Raw genomic sequence first — 24,769 nt, 5'->3', positions numbered from 1 at the left:
GTGGGGGTGCTTTGCTGCAGGAGGGACTGGTGCACTTCACAAAATAGATAGCATCATGAGGTAGGAAAATGATGTGAATATATGAAAAAAACATCTTAAGACATCAGTCAGGAAGTTAAAGCTTGTTTGCAAATGGGTCTTGCAAATGGACAATGACCCCAAGCATACTTCCAAAGTTGTGGCAAAATGGCTTAAGAACAACAAAGTCAAGGTATTGGAGTGGCCATCACAAAGCCCTGACCTCAGTCCCATAGAAAAGTTGTGGGAAGAACTGAAAAAGCATGTGCGAGCAAGGAGGCCTACAAACCTGACTCAGTTACACCAGCTCTATCAGGAGGAATTGGCCAAAATTCACCTAACTTATTGTGGGAAGCGTGTGGAAGGCTACCCGAAACATTTGACCCAAGTTAAACAATTTAAAGGCAATGCTACCAAATACTAATTGAGTGTATGTAAACTTCAGACCAACTGGGAATGTGATGAATGTGACATAAAAGCTGAAATAAATAATTCTCTCTACTATTATTCTGACATTTCACATTCTTAAAATAAAGTATTGATCCTAACTGACCTAAGACATGGAATTTTTACTAAAAGTCAGGAATTGTGAAAAAATGACGACTTCAACTTTATATCTCAAGCATTGTCTCTTCACGAGTTGTCCAGCGGTGCTTTATTAAATGCATTAGAAGTCTACGTTAAAGTTTTACAACAACAATAAACTTCCACATGCAGGGGTTGTTTTGTATTCCCCTAACAGTTTTAGACAGCTACACTAGACAAGGAGGCGTGTGCCCTTTCCCAAGAAAGTCATATCCTAGGGATGATTACATCTTCTCTGGCCTGACCCTGGCTAGCTAGCAGCAAAAAGCTTTCATGATCACAGATGAAAGGACAGGGAGGAGGAGAGGCAGACTTCTGTGCAGTCTGAAGAATACGTTTCCTTCATGGGGTAGACTGAATAACTTACATTATTATTATATATGAGCACTCCATCCTGTGCCCCTTGAATCCCCCATCTTATGCTCGCACCGTGGCACCGATTGAGGCAACACTTCACTTTATTATTTACATATTGCAGTAATAATCGTCCATATTCTTTTCCCCCTTCACATTCGTTTTCGTATTCCATTTGCTTTTAGGGCTACATGAAGCACATCCAATATAGGCAGAGTAGTGTAATGTATAAATGAAACATTAGGGCAACGAAGACAAGAGTCCTACTCAGCGGTCACATGCATTTTGCAGCCATTTTAAGTCAGTCAGAACATATAGGAATAAAGCAGAAAGAATGTGTCCAGCCAGACTAAAGCAAGCGACTTTAAATGGGCAGCCATCAGAGAGGTCCTGAATAATTGATAGGTCCTCTTGTTTTGCAGCACAATGAGGAGGCTTTATGTCCTACACAGAGACCAGGGTGTCTATTATGCTGTTTCAGCGTGTCATGTTTATACTCCTCATTTGAATATGTATTACATTTACTTTATTTGATTTAGGAATTTTGTGGCATGTGTTTATAATGAATGCATCTGCTACTGGTTCCTGAGTAATTGCAGTGTCAATATGGCAGGTGTCAGCATCCACCACATATGTCTTGATCTGGAAACCAACTGCTCTGCCTCAGGAGAGCCAACTGCTCTGCCTCAGGAGAGCCAACTGCTCTGCCTCAGGAGAGCCAACTGCTCTGGCTCAGGAGAGCCAACTGCTCTGCCTCAGGAGAGCCAACTGCTCTGCCTCAGGAGAGCCAACTGCTCTGGCTCAGGAGAGCCAACTGCTCTGGCTCAGGAGAGCCAACTGCTCTGCCTCAGGAGGTCCAACAACACGGCATGCTAAGTCTTTCTGCTGAAATGTGCTCTGACAAGGTTAATACATTTCAGCCATTCAAGTTTTCAAAACAACAGATACATGAGATGGGGAACATTTTAGTTTAGCATATTCACTAGGATATGTTTCTTCTGTGGAGGCAGCCATTTCCTTTCTTTTATTTTGTATCTATCAGCAGCCCCATGCTTGTTTAGCTAGCACTGAGCTGCTGTGTCTAACCCCAAGCTCTGGAATATTGACAGTAGCTACAGCGCCTACCAAGCACATTACCCAGCTGCTCAGCTGCACTGCACAACACAAAACCACCACTGAGACAAAGAGGGATCGCCCAAATCCAGGGAGAGCACTGAGCAGCAAACTGTGATGATACAGGACCCTGAGACAGGAATAGAAAAGTCCTCCCCTGTGCAGCTTTTAATATTGTGTCATCTTTTCATTATTTCCTTCCTGTTCCCTTGTGCAAGTTAAGCAATTCAAATGAGGCAATTTATTTAATTAGTCATTTGTCTGTTTTCACCAGGTAATCTACCTGGTAATCTATCTGTTTAAGGTGTATCCAAAAGGAAAGTGGCTTCTTTTATGTTATGCATAATTATAAACCACCCTGGTATATAACATGTTCATTTTTCATCCAACGCAACCGCGTATTAGATACACATTACTGTAATTTAGTGCAAGCAGTCATTGAGCCTTTATAAACCTCAATAAATTGGACACATCCTTCTTTATGTACATATCATTGTCTATGGAAACGTGGCTCCAAAAAGCTTAATATTAGAGGGTAGTTTCACTGAGAAACAAAAGTACAATGGAATCCTGGGTCCATTACAGAATGCAAGTTGTAGGAACAGCATTTCCCATACATTAGAACGTAATCACCACGCTAATGCACCATAATGGGGCATTAATCTGTAGGGTCAATCAAGTGCACATGCAATACACCAGCTGCAGTCATTCTCCCTATGATATACTGTACAAGCATAAGCCCTCTTTGTACAGTGAAATAACCAATGGTGACAAATATGTTTGTTGTTTGATCGTCTTGTTCTTTATGACTTTTTGGAATGTATTTAAATTGTACTGTTTTTGCCTTTCCTTTTGTATTGGACAGAATCTCTGACTGAATGCCAATTCACATTAATGATGACAGACAAGGTTTATCACTGCAGGAGGTTGTCAACTCAGGAGTTGTGTGGTGGGCGTGGGGTAAGGCACTGACACATGAAAAATGATTCAAACAAGTACTCTGTAACATCAGCATTTACTAAATTATGGATATTGTGATGGAATACACCTTTCAGAAAATAAAACGAAAAAAGTTCAAATTGATTCACTCTGCTAAATTGACCTTAACATTGACTATTAACTTTCAGCGTGTCCAGTCTGTGTTTATCCTCTAATAGTGTTTGTAAATGATTCCATTGAAAAACACTCACTGGTATAGTCACAATACATAGAGATATGGCTCAGCTAAAACAGGGATATCCTATTATTGGTTTAGATGGGTTTGTTTGCCGAAATTGTTTGGACATGCAACTGTATTTCTACAAATAAACACATTTAATAGGATATCCATGTGATCGTTTTTGGCAGCAAATGAAAATTGGCTGTTATTAAGACACTTTTTAACAAATTGCTCTGCCAACTACTTCCCTAGTGTGTTTGAGACATGAATGTCATTCAGATAATGGGGATTAATTAATGAATCCGTAGTTAGGTAGGGGCCTACACATTCCCCAAAATGGCCTCCATTGTGTGGGTAATCTGTGTGCTTTTTGACATCTATTGGTTATACACCCTGTTGTTTAATTACACCGTAAGAATATAAGATAATATTTGAAGCCTTCAACTGGTGACAACTGAATTGCTGCCAACAAAAGATGTGACAAAAGCTATTAACAGTTTTGAAAAAGCAGATTTTGGTGTAATGATGCCCCTATACGAAAAGCAACATGGTCTATTTTATAACTCCTAACAATAAGTGCTACCCCTGTCAATTCCCTCCAACCGGTCATAGATCTAAAGCAGCCAGGCACTACGAGGACAAATCGTGTCACTTCTGTCACACAGCAACCCAATCTAACACAGGAAATGAAACTCCAGTGTATGTGTTATGCTGCCATCTCCATATTTTACACTTTGATTTACTAAGGGATTATAAAGGCATCATCAGTATTTGGGCCATTCCACAAAATGAGTCCTTTTTTGTCCCTTTGATATTTTAAGTATACATTATTTTAAAAGCCTGTTATATCAAATGAAGTGCCCTTTAAAATAGACCACATGGAAAAATCAATAAATCCTATTTTCTTTTATATGAATGAAGGCCTGCTAAAGTGCCAAAACTCAACCCTGTCTCTCTTCTAGGAAGATTTTAACCCACTTAATAATAACCATCATTGTAAAGCCCTAATTATTTTGTTGCTTTAACAAAGTCATTTCTGAAGATGATTATTTATTACATGTGATTAGTGATTCATTTACATATGTCCCTTATTTTAAGGTCAACCCTAAATCTATGGCAAGACTTAAAAATGGCTGTCTAGCAATGATCAACAACCAACTTGACAGACCTTAAAGACATTTTAAAAGAATAATGTGCAAATATTGTACAATCCAGGTGTGCAATTAACCAGAAAAACTTACAGCTGTAATCACTGCCAAAGGTAATTCTATCATGTATTGACTGAGAGGTGTGAATACTTATGTAAATGTATTTCATTTTCAATAAATTTGCAAAAATTTCTAAAAACATGTCATGATTGGGTATTGTGTGTAGATGGGTGAGAAAAAAATTATATTTTATCAATTTTGAATTCAGGCTGTAACGGAACATAATGTTGATTAAGTCAAGGGGTTATGAATACTTTCTGAAGGCACTGTATCAAACATTTACATTATTAGCAAACGATAATGCCTTGGATGTATTGTCAACATTTTTGTCTTTCCCAATAGTGACCCTTAGATAGAAATTAATATAAATGTATGACTTCCATTAAAGACAACAGGATCTGCTTGTCAATGAACCTCATGCCATTGCCATATACGTATAATTGACTGTATGTTTGTTTATTCCATATGTAACTCTGTGTTGTTGTTTATGTCACACTGCTTTGCTTTATCTTGGCCAGATCGCAGTTGTAAATGTGAACTTGTTCTCAACTTGTCACGCCCTGGCCATAGAGAGGCTTTTTATTCTCTATTTTGGTTTGGCCAGGGTGTGACTAGGGTGGGTGTTCTATGTTCTTTTTTCTATGTTTTTGGCCGGGTATGGTTCTCAATCAGAGACATCTGTCTGTCGTTGTCTCTGATTGAGAACCATACTTAGGCATACTTAGGTGTCTGTCTTTCACCATACAGAACTGTTTCGATTTTCATTGTTTCACTTTGGTTATTTTGTATTCAGTGTTCAGTTATATTTCATTAAAATGGACACTTACCACGCTACGTTTTGGTCCGATGTTTCATACTCCTCCTCAGATGAAGAACATCGTTACACAGCTAGCCTACCTGGTTAAATAAAGGTGAAATAAAAATAAAATAAATCTGCAAGAGTAGGTTAAGGACCGTCTCAGTTCAGATCATTTAAGTCCATAATAAGAGCTAATCTGCCAACAGTTGTCGGTCTACAAGGTATACACACAATACAACATGATGACAGGAACCAACCTGTCTGTGTCCTGTGCTGCTATTTCTTATTCCCCGCAGAAAACCATAATGCTACTAGATTCACAGAGGCAGAGATATACAGTATGAGCAAAACAGATATGATGACCAGACTACAGAAGAAGATGAATCAAAAAGATCATTCTTCATTCTCTGCTAGGCTGTTGGTGCTTAAACAAAACTGCTATTAGTGTGGTGCCAAATGAAAATAACGTCACAGTCATCTGCAAAACCTAATAATTGCGTTCCAGGGTTGTCAGTCTCATTTCCTACACTTAATTCATCACTAAAATAAACCATAATCACTTTCTCAAGAAAAGTGAGGATAAGGTCATCTCTATTTAAATGACCAGCTTATCCTCTTTCCTGCTTATCTTAATAAAATCGCACACCAGAAGCTCTGGGTTGTCACTTTCTAAAAGCTAATTCAATGAAAAAATACCCTCAAGTTCACCCCTGCTTCAAAGAGCATTAATAGTTGGCATATGGTACCATTTCCCCCAATTGATTTGTCAATTTGCTGCTCATTGAAAAACCAACAAGGGTTTTTAGCTCGATATTAATTAAATATATATATCAGGTCTGGTACACTGTTTCTCTACTCTTTGTTGTGCAGGTATTCATATTCTACTTAAAGTGGGATAAAATAAGCATACTCTAAAAGGAGCTGACATTCGCTTTCTCTGTACTTATGGAATATTGAAATCAGCAGTGCAGGCTTGAAATAACCAGTGACTGGGGACCTAAGACACATTCTAAGTATAAGTTTTCAGATGAGGAAGTTGATGTCAACGGCAGCCAAAATCCCAATTTCTGTAAAGGGTCGATATTTCCCTTTTTTTAATCACAGAGTGAAAACACACAAATCTCCAACAAAATGTGTTTTGTAGGCTATTTTCCATGAGTAGAAGAGGCTGAGGCTGTTTCATAGTGAAAAATGATGTAATTTCACTGACCGGTAGATGCAATCCAGCCAGTGCAGTTTCTCAAAGTGTTGTATATGTGATTTCAGCTCATTTTAAAATTGGGCTGTTCCAGTCTAGACTGATCAAGTGCATCTAAATTACCACAACTTTTAATTAAACACATTTCTTTTGTGTCTGAATTGTTTCCCAAATTCCTTATCTTGTCAACAACATAATGTCACTGTCCTTTGTATCACGCACACAATGTTATGGTTGGTTTCACTGTCAATCTGTTAATTGTTCTGTCAGTCTCTGAAGGTATCAGATATGTAGCAGGGAATGCAATTTTCCACTGTGCCTAATTAGTGTCATCGTTAGGAACTGACAAACTTATCTCAACACTACTAAGCAAATGCACCATCTGAGGTATGCCTTTTCCATTGTAAAATAATGTATTCTGTAATACAACTGAGTGCGTTATGTACAGTGCGTTCGGAAAGATTTCAGACCTTGACATTTTGTTACGTTACAGACTTATTTCAAAATGGATTGAATAAAAATGTTCCTCATCAATCTACACCCAATACCTCAAAATGACAAAGTGAAAACAGGTTTTTAGAAAACGTTGCACATTTATAAAAACATTATAAATGAAAATAACTTATTTACATAAATATTCATACCGTTTTCTATGAGACTCAAAATTGAGCTCAGGTGCACCCTGTTTCCATGTATCATCGTTGAGATGCTTCTACAACTTGATTGGAGTCTACCTATCGTAAATTCAATGGATTGGACATTATTTTGAAAGGCACACACCTGTCTGGGGAAGGGTACCAGAAAAATTTAGCAGCATTGAAGGTCCCCAAGAACACAGTGGCCTCAATCATTCTTAAATGGAAGAAGTTCAGAATCACCAGGACTCTTCCTAGAGCTGGCTGCCCAGCCAAACTAACCAATTGGGGGGAAGGGCCTTGGTCAGGGAGGTGACCAGGAACATGATGGTCACTCTGACAGAGCTCCAGAGCTCCTCTGCGCGATGGGAGAACCTACCAGAAGGACAACCATCTCTGCAGCACTCCACCGATCAGGCCTTTATGGTAGAGTGGCCAAACAGAAGCCACTACTCAGTAAAAGGTATACGACAGCCCGCTTGGAGTTTGACAAAAGGCACCTAAAGGACTCTCAGATCATGAGAAACAAGATTGTCTGGTCTGATGAAACCAATATTGAACTCCTTGGCCTAAATGCCAAGCGTCACATCTGGAAGAAACCTGGCACCATCCCTACGATGAAGCATGGTGGAGGCAGCATCATGCTGTGGGGATATTTTTCAGCATCAGGGACTGGGAGACTAGCCAGGACCGAGGCAAAGATGAACAAAGCAAAGTACAGAGAGATCTTTTATGAAAACCTGCTCCAGAGCGCTCAGGACCACAGACTGGTCGAAGGTTCAACTTCCAACAGGACAACAACCCTAAGCACACAGCCAAGACAACACAGGAGTGGCTTCGGGACAAGTCTCTGAATGTCCTTAAGTGGCCCAGGCAAAGCCCAAACTTGAACCTGATCTAACATCTCTGGAGAGACCTAAAAATAGCTTGTCAGCAACGCTCCCCATCCAACCTAACAGAGCTTGAGAGGATCTGTAGAGAAGAGTGGGAGAAAATCCCCAAATACAGGTGTACCAAGCTTGTAGCGTCATACCCCAGAAGATTTAAGCCTGTAATCGCTGCCAAAGGTGCTTCACCAAAGTACTGAGTAAAGATTCTGAATACTTATGTAAATGTGATATTTCGGTTTTAAAAAAATCTACATTTGCAATAAAATTATACAAACCTGTTTTTGCTTTGTCATTATGGGATATTCTGTGCAGATTGATAAGGGGGAAAAACAATTGAATCCATTTTACGGCTGTAAGGTAACAAAACGTGGAAAAAGTCAAGGGTCTGAATACTTACCAAATGCACTGTAACAACTTGATCGCATAATTTCATTTCAGGATTTGACAAAATGATATGTAAAGTACAACTTATGCCAATACATAAGGAAGGTACTTGTTAGTCCATGAGAAGAATTCAAAGCCCTAATCCTAACCATCTAATATATTGTGTGGCCTGCTTTATTAAGCTGTGTTGTACTGTCTGTCTATGTTCTTCCTGTAGAGATCTGGAAAGCTTGTACAGTACAGATTGTGAGCCCCGCCCTTGTTTGGGTAAAAAACTGAGGGATAGGTCTGGAGAAATGGAACCACTCTGAAATTCATAGAGCATCCATAATGTAAAATTGATAGCATTAAACATGTTTTGAGGCTATATAGAGTTTGTTTACATTTACTTTGTTCACCAACATTGGAGCAAAACCCTCTTATATTTAGGGTTCTGATGGGGTACGACAGTTGAAAAAAGCTCATGAGCCATTTCTAAGTTATATTCTTATAAATTATACTAAATCCTAAAATGGATGTTGCAACAGCTTATTTCCCTTTTAACTTTAATTATTTATATAAATTATTCTTGAGGAGGTTAGGCCACATGCTTTAAGAATGCTGAAGAAATTGTCACTGACATAAAGCTACTCTAAGCTTTCTCATTGTAAAATAAAAGCAACTACTGATCATGTACTCTTAACAACTGGTGCCCATACAATAGGCTTCATTGGGAAAACGAATTTACCCAAGGTATATCAGGTCATATTACTTTCCGCTCTCATAATGACTTTTGTTTTAGGGCCCAGAAGAGTTGACACACAATTACTTTTCCCATGGCTCTGCATGACATTGATGAAGCTGTGAGCAAATACAACAAAAAACAGAAGAAAAGTCGAACACTTAGGCTCAGTGAAAAGACTCAGGCCTCTCAGTGGACAAAAGTGTAAAGCATCTTGCAAAATATAAACAATTTCCCAAATCTAGTCACATAGTACAAAGCTTGCATATTTTGTTACACCAACGTGTTTTTGAATATATTTGTCTTATAAGCCAAAACTGTCATGTCTTGTTATGTCTGTTCCTGTCCTTTCTCTTCATTCTCTCTCTCTGCTGGTCTTTTTAGGTTACCTTCTCTGTCTCTCATTCTTCAGCTGTTCTACATTTCCTCTAACTAGCTCATTCACTCTTTCACACCTGTTCTCTCTTCCCCCTCTGATTAGGTCTCTATTTCTTTCTCTGTTCCTGCTACTTTCAGTGTCTGATTCTTGTTTGTGTTTTTTGATGCCAGAAGCAAGCTGTCGTCTCGTTTGCTTCCACCTTGTCCTGTCCTGTCGGAGTCTGCCTGGCAGGAGCATCCTGCACTATACTAACGTTCTTTTTGTTCCGCTGACAACGTTGGAAGAGGATTTATGCCATTCCTGTATTTTCATTAAAGAACTCTGTTTTCTGTTAAAACCGCTTTTGGGTCTTCACTCAAGTTCATAACAAAAACAGTCTGCCCTCTTCCCATTGTAAATTATGGCTGTTTTTTTTTTTTACAAGAAAAATACAGATTATTTTTGGACACACTTAAAGTAGCAGGAAATGTGACTCTGAGAGCATTGTTGGTAAGGAGCTCATCACTAATCCTCTTTTGAAATGAGTGCATGTCTTCAACTACCTACAATCAATAACTTAAAGCCTGGCTGTTTTAGAACACAGAATACACAACAGCAGCACATTACTGATATTCATCTACTTGGGATCCTCTTTATGGATTCGATATGTCATCGATGGCAGACCCTTATAAAACATTGCTCTCTGCTGCTCCGGGCCTGGATTAATGTTGGAGAGAGGTTCTCCCTTGCCCTATCCCAGTTACAATTATTATATAGCAAATCCCCCTGAATATCTATTACCAACTTCAATTTCCTGAGAGGAATATCAGTGCTTTCCTCCATTCATAAGTTAATCAGAAGCATCTATTGTAGCTATGTATTATGGAGCCATGTTCACAGCAGCCCAGGGCAGTTGTGCTGTTCATCAGAGGGGCTGTTTTCCCTATTGAGATAAGAAATTAAATCTGCAGGAGCAGAGGATGCTGGGTTTGCTGCAGGGTGGCGAGGCAGCAGCTCTGATAATGGAGCCGACTCCCATTGCGCAGGCTGGGATGCAAAAGCTGTGGTTCCAGCCCAACCCTGCCTATGTGAGAAAACACAGTCGTGGTGAAATAGCTGCACTGGACCAGTAAGGGAATGTCGCTGTATGGAACAGAGTCGTGTAGCTCTCTCTGTGTATATGCATGCGTGTGTGCATGGGTGCATGAGTGTCTGCGTGCATGAGTATGTGCAGGTGTGTCTGTTTAACAAATATATAATTTCCACTGGGATTCTCTGCCTCTAACCCTATTACAGGGGCTGAGTCACTGCTTTACTGGGGCTCTCTCATACCGTCCCTGGGAGCGGTGCGTCACCTGAGTGGGTTGAGTCACTGATGTGGTCATCCTGTCTGGGTTGGCGCCCCCCCCCCCCTTGGGTTGTGCCGTGGGCTATACTCTGCCTTGTCTCAGGATAGTAAGTTGGTGGTTGAAGATATCCCTCTAATGGTGTGGGGGCTGTGCTTTGGCAAAGTGGGTGGGGTTATATCCTTCCTGTTTGCCCTGTCCGGGGGTGTCCTCGGATGGGGCCACAGTGTCTCCTGACCCCTCCTGTCTCAGCCTCCAGTATTTATGCTGCAGTAGTTTATGTGTCGGGGGGCTAGGGTCAGTTGGTTATATCTGGAGTACTTCTCGTGTCTTATTCGGTGTCCTGTGTGAATTTAAGTGTGCTCTCTCTAATTCTCTCTTTCTCTCTTTCTTTCTCTCTCTCAGAGGACCTGAGCCCTAGGACCATGCCTCAGGACTACCTGACATGATGACTCCTTGCTGTCCCCAGTCCACCTGGCCGTGCTGCTGCTCCAGTTTCAACTGTTCTGCCTTATTATTATTGGACCATGCTGGTCATTTATGAACATTTTAACATCATGGCCATGTTATGTTATAATCTCCACCCGGCACAGCCAGAAGAGGACTGGACACCCCACATAGCCTGGTTCCTCTCTAGGTTTCTTCCTAGGTTTTGGCCTTTCTAGGGAGTTTTTCCTAGCCACCGTGCTTCTACACCTGCATTGCTTGCTGTTTTGGGGTTTTAGGCTGGGTTTCTGTAAAGCACTTTGAGATATCAGCTGATGTACGAAGGGCTATATAAACAAATTTGATTTGATTTGATTTGATAATTTGAATAGCTTTAAGAAACTGTTAGTGGGAATAAGGACAGGCCATTCCATTATCCTGTTTTCTTTAGTTATTATTATCCTGTTTTCTTTTGTATATCTTCATTCTCAATGCCATGTCTCACTCCTTCCTCCCCGGGCTAGCCTGAACTGCAGTATGTAAATAAGGTGGCTTCAATTTGAAAAGGTGGCACTCACCAGTATTTGTAGTCTCTTCTCAAATGCTTCTCTCAATGATGACTTGAAAGCAGGCTGCAGAGAAAACAAACAGTCACACTTTAATGTGCTGCCACAAATAACATTTGGAGAACACCCCGCCACATGTATTGCTGTCACAATCATAAACAGGGTTCAAATTAAAGTTCAATCTTTAATGCCATCAAACAGGGCTCAGCACAAATGATATGACATTCGTGTTGCTGTAAAACAGTTATAGAGCGCTTCTTTTCAAATCAAATCGTATGAATCTGCAGAAACAAAACCAATACATTTCCACAAGCCTATTTGTTCTTGTTCTAAACATTTGATTTCACTTGAGTGATGTTATTTACCAACTTTTACAAAGAAATGCTTCTGAATCATATTTCTTGGTCACCAGAAGCCTTTGTGTCTCTCTTTTCAATTATATTATTAACCATTTGTACAGAATAGTCTGTACTGTGACGCTCTGAGGAAATACAACACGGCAATACATAAGAACAACTGGTGAATAACCGAAGTGATAGACGTACAATGTGTCGTGAAAAAAGATCCCAATAATTTATGCTGTTGAACACCTTAGACTTTTCACACAACTGCAAGCAGCACAAACTGCTCTTAAAATATCCATTTATCAAATTTCACCCTTTTCCTTTCTCCCTTCTCACCAAGCTGGCTGAGAGGGATCAAGGCAGCTATCAAATACCGTTAATTGAAGGTCCATTAGATGAAGAAAGGAATACTATTTTCCCTACCCGCTTTTACAGAGATAGAGACAAAGTCATTGCACCAATTCTCCTCTGTCAAATGTAAATGCCGCAGCAGCCATCTTGATTATGATCTCCACCGTGGTCCCTTATTGGTACCTGCCATAATAATACATATTCTGTGTCCAATGGAGACAGGTTTACACAGCAAACCTCTGACTGACAAACTGTAATCATAGTGGGTCCATCACTCAGTACATTGACATTGAGGTGGGACTTTGAAGTTAACATTTTTGTGATTTGTCCAAATCCAGCATGATTTGGCAATTCCTTTGTTGGAAAAGTAACATTTAGAGATGCCCATTGGCTAGCATTACCCTGACCTAAGACAGGGATGAGAAGTACAATTTCATCCATGCATGCCACACTTCACTGAAATTTCCAACTGCTGTTAATGTTCCCTGAGCCATCCAACAGTTAAGGAATCGATTGATATTCTTCGCACTGCAAGCATCAGTAGAATCATTCATACCTCAGCTGTAATCTTATATAAAGAGCATGCTAAAACCAACCCTACACATATCACACCATTCTGGGGTTTGTGTTGAGTGTAGGGACAGTGTGGTGACAGTCATGTGCAACTCTATGAAACATGGTATTGTATGGTATTTCGATAAGAAATGACTTACAGTATAAGTAAGGCAAGTGATTCAGCATGGTCCAACACATCAGTTATGCTCTGACTCATACACTGCCTCAAATGACTTCTTTTCTGAGGCTGGAGTCAATGGCTGATGAAAATAGACAACTTGCATCTTTATGAGCATAACCGGTATGGCTGAAAACATCAGATGTGTTCAGACTCATGCATCGCTTCAAACTATGTCATTTCTGGGACTAGTGTAAAAGGCTGATGATTCATTAGATAAGTAAATCATAGCTGTCTCAGGATGGTGTTTTGTTTCCTTCTCCTTCTACCAGATGTGCCCAGTCTGGGTCCTCTGCCATCATGTGCAACCAATGCAGTCCCTCGGGCAGACAGATACGTAGCTAACGCTTTGTTTGGTGCCGCGCCAAGGACTCAGATTATAGTGCTACAAAAGCAGATGCTTTAAACAAGTATTGAAGGAAACGGAAGTTGCGGAGGACATTCCTCTTTGGTAATTGCAGGTACTGTATTAGAATATTCAATTGAACTGACTGTATCCCAATAAATATCCATGTTCATTTCTTCCTCCATTTTAAGGTCCCCTTTCCCCATATTGTAAAAACTGTAGTGATCACATCCTTGTTCAAACACCTTTGAAAATGTTTACTGAAGAGAAAGAATGTGTTACAGTAGAGAGTACATTTCTCTGCAGTCCGTCTCAAACCCCTGTGTGAAAACCTGGGCAAAGAGCTCATATACAATATCTCCTCTATTAGTCAGTCAACCTCACTTGCCACAAGGCTAACACGACATTAAGATGCCAGGGCCCACGCCTCCAACTTAAACCTTTCTGTAATGAACATATCATATTTGGTCGTGGCCTGTGGTGCCCTGACCTGAACCAGTAAGATAGGGAAGGATGGGGGGAGTCCAGACCAGCCTATTGATCATATTATAGAACCTTCTCCTCCTCTCTGAAGCACCATACATTTCTCCCTTGATGTGGATCGTTATGGACTGTGAAGTATTCATTTTCATAAACTGAAAAGGGAGAGGCGGCCCTATACTCCCCAATTTTATTTATCACAGGTTTGGCTGTAGGAATGTGCTGCATGCGAAACTGTGAGGTTTGATTGCAGTATTACCTCTGTCGTTTCCAATTTCCTTCACATCGCTGGTTTAAAAACAAAGGCAACGGAGCATGACATGGTTTTCATTAGATACCAGTCAGGAGCGGCGCAGTAACGGCCTCCATTGACTGTGATTTAGCTGATAACATATGGAGCTCCCAGCAGGCCTCTCCACAGTTGGCACTCTGACCAGGCCCATACCTTCAGGGTGGCCAATATGACCTCCAGAGAAAGACAAGAACCTAGAGCACTGAGATCGGCCACCAGAGAGAACAATTCAAACACGCATGACTTCAGACACTTCTGAGTTATACAGTTAAGCATGAATTGTGCCCTCTACCGTGGAATTTGATTCAATTATCCCTTTTGATTCCTCATCAGAACATTATTAGAGTCTAGGCATTGTTTAGAAAATGATGACCCTAGTTAGTACCACTAAGCAGTAACAAAAATATTGCCTTAGAGAATATGATCATATCAGGCATGCTCCAAGAATCTTTGTTGATTATGTGGCTATTTATAAGTTGCCTAACAAATTAGATGTATTTGCAAGTCAGACTTGACCCAAATCATCTCCCACATATACATCAGTCAGTGAACCAAGTCAAATATGGAATTAGATGAGGCACTCAGTCAGCTCATATGAGTAATGATTATACACAATGCCATTTCACAACTTTGTGCACCAGTAGACACAGAAGTTTCTGGGGCTATATCCGTGAACCTAGGCCTACATGCAGACCACATGTGTGAGAGAGGGAGATCAGAGTTTTCCTCGGTTGTTGATGAGTCAGAGTAGATCAAGTTTGGAGCTGATGATCTGATGCTCTAGTAATAGGCTCTCTCCCCTCCTCTCCCTCCCATTTGCTTCCCGTGTGAGTCTGTGATTATGTACACAGTCCTATTTATACGCTCAGCCATGCTCAGCACTTTAACCTGCTCCACATAAATAATCTGTTGGTATGAGAGGAGGGTGTCCATGAAGGATGGATTCTTTTAACACAGCACTTCTGGCTACGACCAACTTCTATAGGCCTACTCTCTCTCTATCTCTTTCTTCATCCCTCTTTCTTCATCCATCTCTATCCCCTTCTCTCTCTTCACCTCTTCATATCTTTCTTCATCTCTATCTCTCTCTTCATCTCTCTCTCTCTCGCTCCATATTTCCCTCCTGACTGTAATGTTCCAGATAATATCCATGTCATAACAAAGTTAATATTGCTCCTTAATACAAAGTTTAACAATTGCGTGAGAGCATTAATGGATGCTGGTCTGGAGCTGCCAGCCAACACTGGGAGAGCTGTATTGATTGTGTTGAAGTGCCTGGGTTAGGTTTTTGAAGTTATGAAGGTCGTATCAGGGTCAGGGCCATTTCCATCTTCACAATGTTGGTTCTATGATCTCACGTCTCAAGCCTCACAACTCTCAGGATTAACTTAGATGGTGCAGGGTATTTTACAGATTGCAGTCAGGCCAAAAGCTTTAGAAAACTGCTCAGTTAAAAAATCCCCAGCAACTGAATGTGTTACACACCATCTGACACACTGACGTCGTCTCTCTTTACAGTATTTACCTTTAACTAAATTATTCTGTCAAACTCAACTTTTATTTACTTTCCTTTGCGTGATTTGATCTACGTTTGCATCTGTTGCATGAAGGAAATAGAATAGAAAACATTTGGCATGTAATATCTAATTCATACACTAAAGTGTAAACGAAACGCTTGGGTTTCCCTCAGCTTTCCAGAATTGTAATAGTTAGCTGGGCTCAGACAGCCTTGCTCAGTCATGCTGGTGGTGCTGGTGGTGCTATGTCATCCAGAACTCTGTGATAGAAACACCACCAGATTCTCCATTGATGGCCTCATTTGAACCAAGACCCAAATGTGGAAAGAGCACAACTGTTTGCTTAGCCTCTGAGATGCACTTGGGTCTGAGCGTTGTGTATCCAATTACTTGCCTCAATATCTGCAGGCCTTGGACAAACAATGCTTGTGTGTACAGGGGAAAATAGAAGAAATTGTCAAGAAAATTCTCTTTACCAAATGCCATTGGTGAGCAACAGTATTCAGCTTCGGTTTAAATGTGGGTTGTGATCACATTTACATCACTGCACTATCTAGCAATAGTAGCCTGTACTAATAACAACAATAACATGATATTACGTAGTACCAGTCCTTTAACAGTAGGTGTGCTCAGACGTCTTGTCCGTTCATATCAGCAGATTGACATTCGAACTGATATTGAAAGGGATTATGTGACTTAATCCTACATGTTTTGCATGCCTGGAGAAGTGTTCCACTTGGATTGGAACAGATCTCACTGCGCCAGTTATCTCTGTCTGACTACTCACTTCCTCCCACTCAGATTATCCAATGAAAAAATACAACTTTTGAATGCCTATCCTTAAAAAGCTCTCTCTATTCCTGTGAATCAGAAATATGCGGCCGTGGATGCTCCAGCCCTTTTATGTCACTCGGGAATCTTTCCACATGTCAGCGAGGATGTGCTGTGAAACATGGATGAGATTTAAGGTGACTGGGGGAGAAAAAACAATGACTGGTGAGAGCTGAGCTGTAAGTCATCAAGTGGGATGTGTATTGTCATCAACAGTAGCTGTAAGTTATGGGAGGGCTTCAGACGATTTTATATTTAATACTTTCAGTAGTGTTCCGGAATCCTTAAATCCTCTTTGGGATTCAGCCCTTGTGCTGGCTTCAACATTTGATGTGACCCAATGTCTTCCCACAGCTGTCTTTCGGTAGAGAAGGTGCAGATTTCCATTAAGATAGAGTGAGATACTCTTTCCTACTGCACACAGAAAGAACTTCATATTTTGTCACCTACTCACAAAGATCTCACTATTTTATATCCATGAAGATGTTTTGGTACTTTTGAAGGACAGAAACACTACAGAGATCATCTGGATATAGTGGGCAGAGTTATAAAACCGGTCGCATTGATGACGTCCCTCTTCAATCCATACTAGACACACCAGGCAAAGCCGACATCCTTCACACATTTCAGCGGAAACCAGATAAAGAATATAAGATTGTGAATCATAATTTGACCTACTTTTTATGCTCGTCATATGTCCAACAGACACTGCTGCCTACAGCTCCAAGGATGAAGACCCATGACTCAGCTTAATAACACGGTCGACATATCACTTACAAACTTATTTCTATGCAATACAGCTGTTGTTCAATGAAGCATTACAGATGATTAGGTACAATACACAGGAGAGTTGTTACCGGCAGATTCAAGATGTACTCACATCCTACCATACCCTTGTCTATATCTTATGCCTTGACTCTATTCTTCCGCGCCCAGAAATCTGCTCCTTTTACTCTCTGTTCCTAACGCACGAGACGACCAGTTCTTATAGCCTTTAGCCGCACCCTTATCCTACTCCTCCTCTGTTCCTCTGGTGATGTAGTGGTTAACCCAGGCCCTGCAGCTTCCAGCACCACTCCTATTCCCCAGGAGCTCTCATTTGTTGACTTCTGTAACCGTAAAAGCCTTGATTTCATGCATGTTAACATTAGAAGCCTCCTCCCTAAGTTTGTTTTATTCACTGCTTTAACACACTCCGCCATCCCTGATGTTGTAGCCGTGTCTGAATCATGGAAGGCATAGGAAGGCCACCAAAAATCCTGAAATTTCCATCTCGAACTATAATATCTTCTGACAAGATAGAACTTGCAATCTACTGCAGAGTTCTGTCATACAATCCAAGTCTGTGCCCAAACAATTCAAGCTTCTACTTTTAAAAATCTACCTTTCCAGAAACAAGTCTCTCACCGTTGCCGCTTGTTATAGACCCCCATCAGCCCCCAGCTGTGCCCTGGAAACCGTATGTGAATTGATTGCCCCCCCCCATCTATCTTCAGAGTTCGTACTGTTTAGGTGACCAAAACTGGGATATGCTTAACACCTCGATTGTCCTACAATCTAATCTAGATGCCCTAAATCTCACAGAAATTATCAAGGATCCTACCGGGTACAACCCTAAATCTTCAACTGTATCAATGTCTTGAGGCCTGGATCGTGTGCCCTTACTGCTCTCCATTTGTTCCTGTGATATAAATCCTATGGAATGTTTAATGTAGATGGATGATAAATATCAGCTACAGTTTCAAACCAACTTAAGGCACAACATTTTCCACAATAAATTGTAATCTAGCGTACTGGAATACAATAACATTTGCTAGATGCCAATTCCTTCTTAAAACATTATTTTGGAACACATTTTTGAAAATATGTACAGCAGTATATGTATAGCATAGCAGCATGTACAGTATAATACAGCATTCATCTGTCAATTAAATTAAATTGCCTTCTGAGAAAAAATATATATTTTCATCTGTTGAGGTGAAGAACCTTTTGTCATTTTGAAATAAATTAGGTCAAGTGTGGTTAGATACAGCCCACAGAAATCTGTGCTATACGGCCTTGAATTATCCTGTTTTTGACCATTGAGAGCAGATGAGCAACAATATTGAGAGAAAAAAGGGGTTGTTGATTGTTAATGGCCCTGGGAGCAGTGAGAAAGCCAATAATGAAACAGCTTTGTAATGTCCTGTTGCACCATGGGAGTGAGGCAGAGAGAGCTGTGAAAGGATTTCTGGTCTGTCAAGGTCAATTGTTCCAGTTTGATTTGATTACGAAGGGGAAAATGAGCTTGACAAAAAGCTATCTTAATAGCTGTGCATCAAATATTATTGTGGGAGAACACCGCTATCTGGAAAACTAACTGGTATCTACAGTAGCCTAGTGTAGAAAATTGATTACGTTATATTCATTACAAAAACAGTGAACCGTGTCGTTAAAGTTAACACCCTTGCCCAGAATCCTTGGCACAGCTGTAGGGCATCAGGTTAATATGTGTGAGATCCTTAATTTGAGCTGTCCTCCATACTGGGCGCAATGTACACTTTTCAGCCCACCATATACATTACATTCTCTATCAGAATCCTAAGGCTGAGGCAGCTTAAATAGGGTGGGATTGAAAACTAATGAAAGTGCTACAGTATTATTTGTCATTACTTTGTCATCATATTCATTTGGATGAGAGACTGTGCAAACTATGTACTGTAACCACGCCAGCTTTATCCCTTATGGGAATAAACTGTGAAATGAGACAGCACATTGAGGCCTGGTCTCAGATTGGAGTCGTTCTAGTTTATCCCATAGTTTATCCCATCATATGAACAGGGGAAGGCCAGGGTGGGAAAGGGAAGAAGACTGGGGGATGTGCATACACAGAGAATAGATCAGTAGTGGACATTCAGCTATCCATGCAGAAAAGGAGCTGTGTGGAGTGAGCTCCCAGGTTAATGGACTAAGCTGAATGGCGAGCCCCGCTCATTAACCTCACTCTATTATGGAGGAGATGGCCTTTCTGGCCCTGGGGCTCAGGCCATGTGGCTCTGTCCTCCACCCCACCCAGGCCAGGCCAGGAACCAGGCCACCAGACAGCCCCCCGGAGACCCTGCATGCATGGAGATCCATCTGTGAAGCGCAGATGATGAGAGACTTGAGTCACTCAACACGACGCCCCGTGCCTCACAGATGGATGCCAGATCAAGCAGGATTTGTCTCCATAATGGAAACAGGGTGTTGAGACTTTGTTGTTGGCTGGCTGGTAAAGAGGAACGGGGGTGGAGGGAATGGAGAGGTGGTTTGACAAGTGTATGATGCATAATCCTGTGACGGTAGCAACCATCAGAGAGCTGTGGGCTGTCAGAGATTGATAACCCAGACAGCAGGAGAGGTGTGGCATATACCCAGGCCCCTAGCCTGTCACCGGGCCAGATCAGATCCACAGTTCAATGAGGCCCTCTTTACATGACATCTCATATGTAGATTGGGATCTGACACACGAGCATTGCCAGGAATCTATTTTTCATTAAAGGTAGATAGATTCCTGTTTGACATTTCTCTCAACATCATTATCTCTACTTTCTTGTTCGTCAGTTGGTTTCTACTACATTCTCAATACAAAACAGCATAAATAAATCCCTTACTTTATTTTGCTCTTATATTTAACATATTGATTTATATATTATCCCCCTAAGGTCGATGTCCACGCCCCTGCGGAAATCGAATTAACATAATTTTAAAAATCCCTGAAAAATCGGTCAGTTTAAACTACATATATCCGTCTCAATCCACCGCATTAACTATGTCGCACTTCCCCATCTGTAGTGAAAGGTGACAGAGCTAGAGCAGTGTTTGTCACACCATGAGACATCAGTCTTCTCACAAAATCGTCTGTACCGTCCGTCCGAACGGTTTGGCCTACAAACTATTAGACTCTCACGAAAATCGTTGTGTTCTCCTTTTCGATCTATGACCCCCACAAGAGTCTTGGGATTCTTCGGAAATCAGTACAGCCGATCTGCCAACTCCTGTCTGGGGCGTCCGAACAGTTTAGGCTACACACTAATATAATAAGGTGAGACTCCCACGAACACGTACAGTACCAGCCAAACGTTTGGACACACCTACTCATTCAAGGGTTTTTCTTTATTATTACTATTTTCTACATTGTAGAATAATAGTGAAGACATCAAACTATGAAATAACACATATGGTGTCATGTATTAAGCAAAAAAAGTGTTAAACAAATCAAAAGATATGTTTATTTTAGATTCTTCAAAGTAGCCACCCTTTGCCTTGATGACAGCTTTGCACACTCTTGGCATTTTCTCAACCTCCTTCATGAGGTAGTCATCTGGAATGCATTTCAATTCCTTCTTAAAGCTTTTGAGCCAATCAGTTGTGTTGTGAAATGGTAGTGGTGGTATACAGAAGATGGCCTATTTGGTAAAAGACCAAGTCCATATTATGGCAAAAACAGCTCAAATAAGCAAATAGAAATGACAGTCGGAAGATTTCAAGAACTATGAACTTTTGCCTGCCCTCGACCTGCCTCTTGCCTGCCCCTTGTTGTTCAATAAGTATCAAAGACTTGAACCATCTGCCTCCTGTGTCTGCATCTGGGACTCGCCCTGTGTTGTTATAGTACGAACTGGCCATGACTGACCCAGCAGACTCGGACCATCTCCGCAGCACTGTTTCCCTGCATGGATCCACCATTGAATGACTCCAGAACCTTGTGGAAGGGCTCCATTCACTGGCGGAATGCCACGACCAGCGGTTCAAGACGTTACTGGAGCAATTCTGTGGATTATCTTACAAGCAGCATACCACAACGGTATGGGTTGGTACAATCCAGTGGTGGGTTGGTACAGCCTACACCGGCTCCCCGAGAACCCTGCTTATCTCCTCCGGAGCGATATTCTGGGGATCCTGGAAACTGCCGGGCGTTTCTTTCTCAGTGCTCCCTCGTTTTTGAGCTGCAGCCATCTTCGTTCCCTTCGGATCGATCGAAGATAGCGTATCCGATTACGCTAATGTCTGGAAGGGTGCTCTCCTGGGAGACTGCAGTTTGGGAGCAAGAATCCCCCATTTGTCGTGATCTGGAAGATTTCATGGTGGAGGTGAGGAAGATGTTCGATTCTCTGGTATCCGGGAGAGAGGCGGCCTGAAAACTACTTGGATTACGTACAGACTCCCATCGTGTGGCAGACTACACAGTAGATTTTTGCACGTTGGCCATAAAAAGTGTCTGGAATCCCAAGTCCCTATTCAATACATTCCTTCACAGACTGTTGGAGGAGATAAAAGACGAGCTCGCAGCTCAGGAGTTACCTTTGGACCTCGATCCCCTCATTGCCCTTTGGACCTCGATCCCCTCATTGCCCTAACCATTAGGATTGATGGGTGTCTATGGGAACGCAGGAGTGAGAGGAGGTCGGGTCTCGGTCACACTCGTTCATCCACTGCTCCCTGCTCACCTCCGAAGAAGTCCCCGACGTCTGCATGTTCGAGAGGGGCCAAAGCCACCCGAGTTCCCTTGGGAATCATCAGAGACGGGTGACTCGTTTACTCTGGAGCCTATGCAACTAGGCAGAGCTAGATTATCCCCTAAGGAGCGTTCACGAAGGCTGAGCTCCATCTGTTGTATGTATTGTGGTGATGTAGGGCATTACATAGCCACCTGCCCGTCAAAAGACCAGGCTCATCAGTAGGAACAAGTACGCTGGTGGTCCAGACTGGGAATTTTCTTACTCCCATTACCTGTACTCCCCACACAACTCCTCTCCATTCACATGGACGCCAGAGCAATGGGCGGCCACTCTATTGGAAGGGGCATGCACAGCCCAGGTCCCATTAACCTGCGGGTATCAGGCAATCACAGTGAGTCCATACAGCTTCTCCTCATCAAATCCCACCACATCCCGGTTGTTTTGGGATTCTCATGGCTCCAGAAGCACAACCCTGTTATTTACTGGACCATGGGTTCAATCCTGGGTTGGAGCCCGTTTTGCCACTCATATTGCCTTAAGGCGGCGCAGCATCCTCCAGGACATCCTCCTCCATGTTTTAGTACAGAATCAGATCTCTCTGCTGTTCCTGCAGAGTACCATGACTTCCTGGAGGTTTTCAGCAAGGCTTGTGCTACCTCTCTTCCTCTGAATCGTCCTTACGACTGTGCTACTGACCTCCTCCCGGGCACCACACCACCGCAAGGCCGGCTATATTCCCTGTCTGGTCCTGAGACCGAGGCCATGGAGGAGTACATTGAGGACATTGGCTGCCTGGAGCATTCGCACTTCTACCTCCCCTGCAGGCGAAGGGTTCTTCTTTGTGGAGAAGAAGGACAAGACCCTGCGTCCATGTATCAACTACCCGGGCCTCAATGACATCATGGTTAAGAATCATCACCCCTGCCACTCATTTCCTCTGGTATCGAACCTCTCCAGGGGGCAACCATGTTTTCCAAGACCTTCGGAATGCCTACCACCTTATTTGGATACGTGAGGGAGATGAGTGGAAGATGGCCTTCAACACTGCCAGTGGACATTACGAGTACCTGGTCATGCCGTTTGGGCTTACCAATGCTCCCGCTGTTTTCCATGCCCTGGTAGACAATGTGCTCCAGGACATGTTGAATCGTTTTGTATTTGTCTACCTCGACGACATCCTTGTTTTCTCCCATTCTGTCCAAGAACACGTTCTCCATGTCACTCAGCGCCTCCTGGAGAATCAGTTGTTTGTGAAAGCAGAGAAGTATGATTTTCACCTCTCTAATATCTCCTTTCTGGGATACGTCATCACTGAAGGGAATGTCCAGATGGATCCTGTAAAGGTGAGGGCAGTGGTGGATTGGCCCCAACACACATCTGCACTCACCTCTCCCAAGGTACCGTTGACATGGTCCCCAGCTGTTGACAGGGTATTTGTGGACCTTAAGCAATGGTTCACTACAGCCCCCATCCTCGTTCATCCGGAGCTGGTCCGTCAGTTTGTGGTTGAGGTTGATGCTTCTGACGTGGGAATGGGGGCCATCCTGTCAAAGCGGTCTGTCCAGGACCAAAGGCTTCATCCCTGTGCCTTCCTGTCCCATCGTCTCAACTCTGCGGAAAAGAACTATGACGTTGGGAACCGGGAACTTCTGGCGATTAAGATGGTGCTGGAGGAGTGGAGGCACAGGCTGGAGGGGGCGGAACATCCATTTTTGGTGAGGTGAGGACTGACCATTTATAATACCTCCGCATAGCCAAGTGCCTTAACTTCTTGGTGACAGGGGGCAGTATTTTCACATCCGGATGAAATGCATGCCCAAATTCAACTGCCTGCTACTCATCCTCAGAAGATAAGATATGCATATTATTAGTATGTATTTGGATAGGAAACTCTGAAGTTTCTAAAACTGTTTGAATTATGTCTGTGAGTATAACAGAACTTATTTAGCAGGCAAAACCCTGAGGACAAACCATTCAGATTTTTTTTTGAGGTCACTCTCTTTTCAATGGGTTTTCATTGGGAATCCAGATTTCGTTTTGCAGTTCCTATCGCTTCCACTGGATGTCAACAGTCTTTACAAATTGGTTAAGGTTATTCCTTTGTGTAATGAAGGCCATCTTGAACAAGGGTCACTTGATGTGTACTGTTAGATAGAGGCGCATGACCAGAAAGCTAACTACAGTTTGTTTTCTTCCTGTATTGAACACAGATCATCCCATCTTCCAAATAAATTGACATTTTGGATATATATCAACGGAAATAATCGAACAAAATGACCATTTGTGATGTTTATGGGACATATTGGATTGCCAACAAAAGAAGCTCGTCAAAGGTAAATCATGAATTATATTTTTATTTCTGCATTTTGTGTCGCGCCTGCAGGTTTTGAAATATGGTTTCTCTCTTTGTTTACGAAAGTGCTATCCTCAGATAATAGCATTGTTTGCTTTGTCTTTTTGAAATCTGACATGTTGGCTGGATTCACAGCAAGTGTAGCTTTAATTTGCTATCTTGCCTGTGCGACTTAATGAAAGTTTGATTTTTATAGTAATTTATTTGAATTTGGCGCTCTGCATTATCCCAGAGAGGTTAACTCTATGCAGGCCCGTTGGGTCCTGTTATTTACCAGGTTCA

At 41.9% G+C, this 24,769-nt stretch overlaps 1 protein-coding gene across 2 annotated transcripts in view; it reads right to left on the bottom strand.

The window, feature by feature from the left end:
* Window positions 1-24,769, bottom strand: part of LOC135546477 (leucine-rich repeat and fibronectin type III domain-containing protein 1-like) — a 136,095-nt gene that overhangs the window by 54,980 nt on the left and 56,346 nt on the right. Inside the window, exons 2-3 of one of the 2 annotated variants that reach the window (XM_064974919.1) lie at window positions 11,773-11,826; window positions 5,265-5,334 (exon numbers count right to left, since the gene is read on the bottom strand). The gene's annotated coding sequence lies outside the window, so the exon portion shown is untranslated. The remainder of the gene's footprint in view (window positions 1-5,264; window positions 5,335-11,772; window positions 11,827-24,769) is intronic. The other variant, XM_064974920.1, reaches the window with a different exon arrangement.

Source organism: Oncorhynchus masou, chromosome 9 (assembly GCF_036934945.1).
Source record: "Oncorhynchus masou masou isolate Uvic2021 chromosome 9, UVic_Omas_1.1, whole genome shotgun sequence".
Lineage (NCBI taxonomy): Eukaryota > Metazoa > Chordata > Actinopteri > Salmoniformes > Salmonidae > Oncorhynchus > Oncorhynchus masou.
This window is presented reverse-complemented; position numbering and strand designations above follow the sequence as displayed.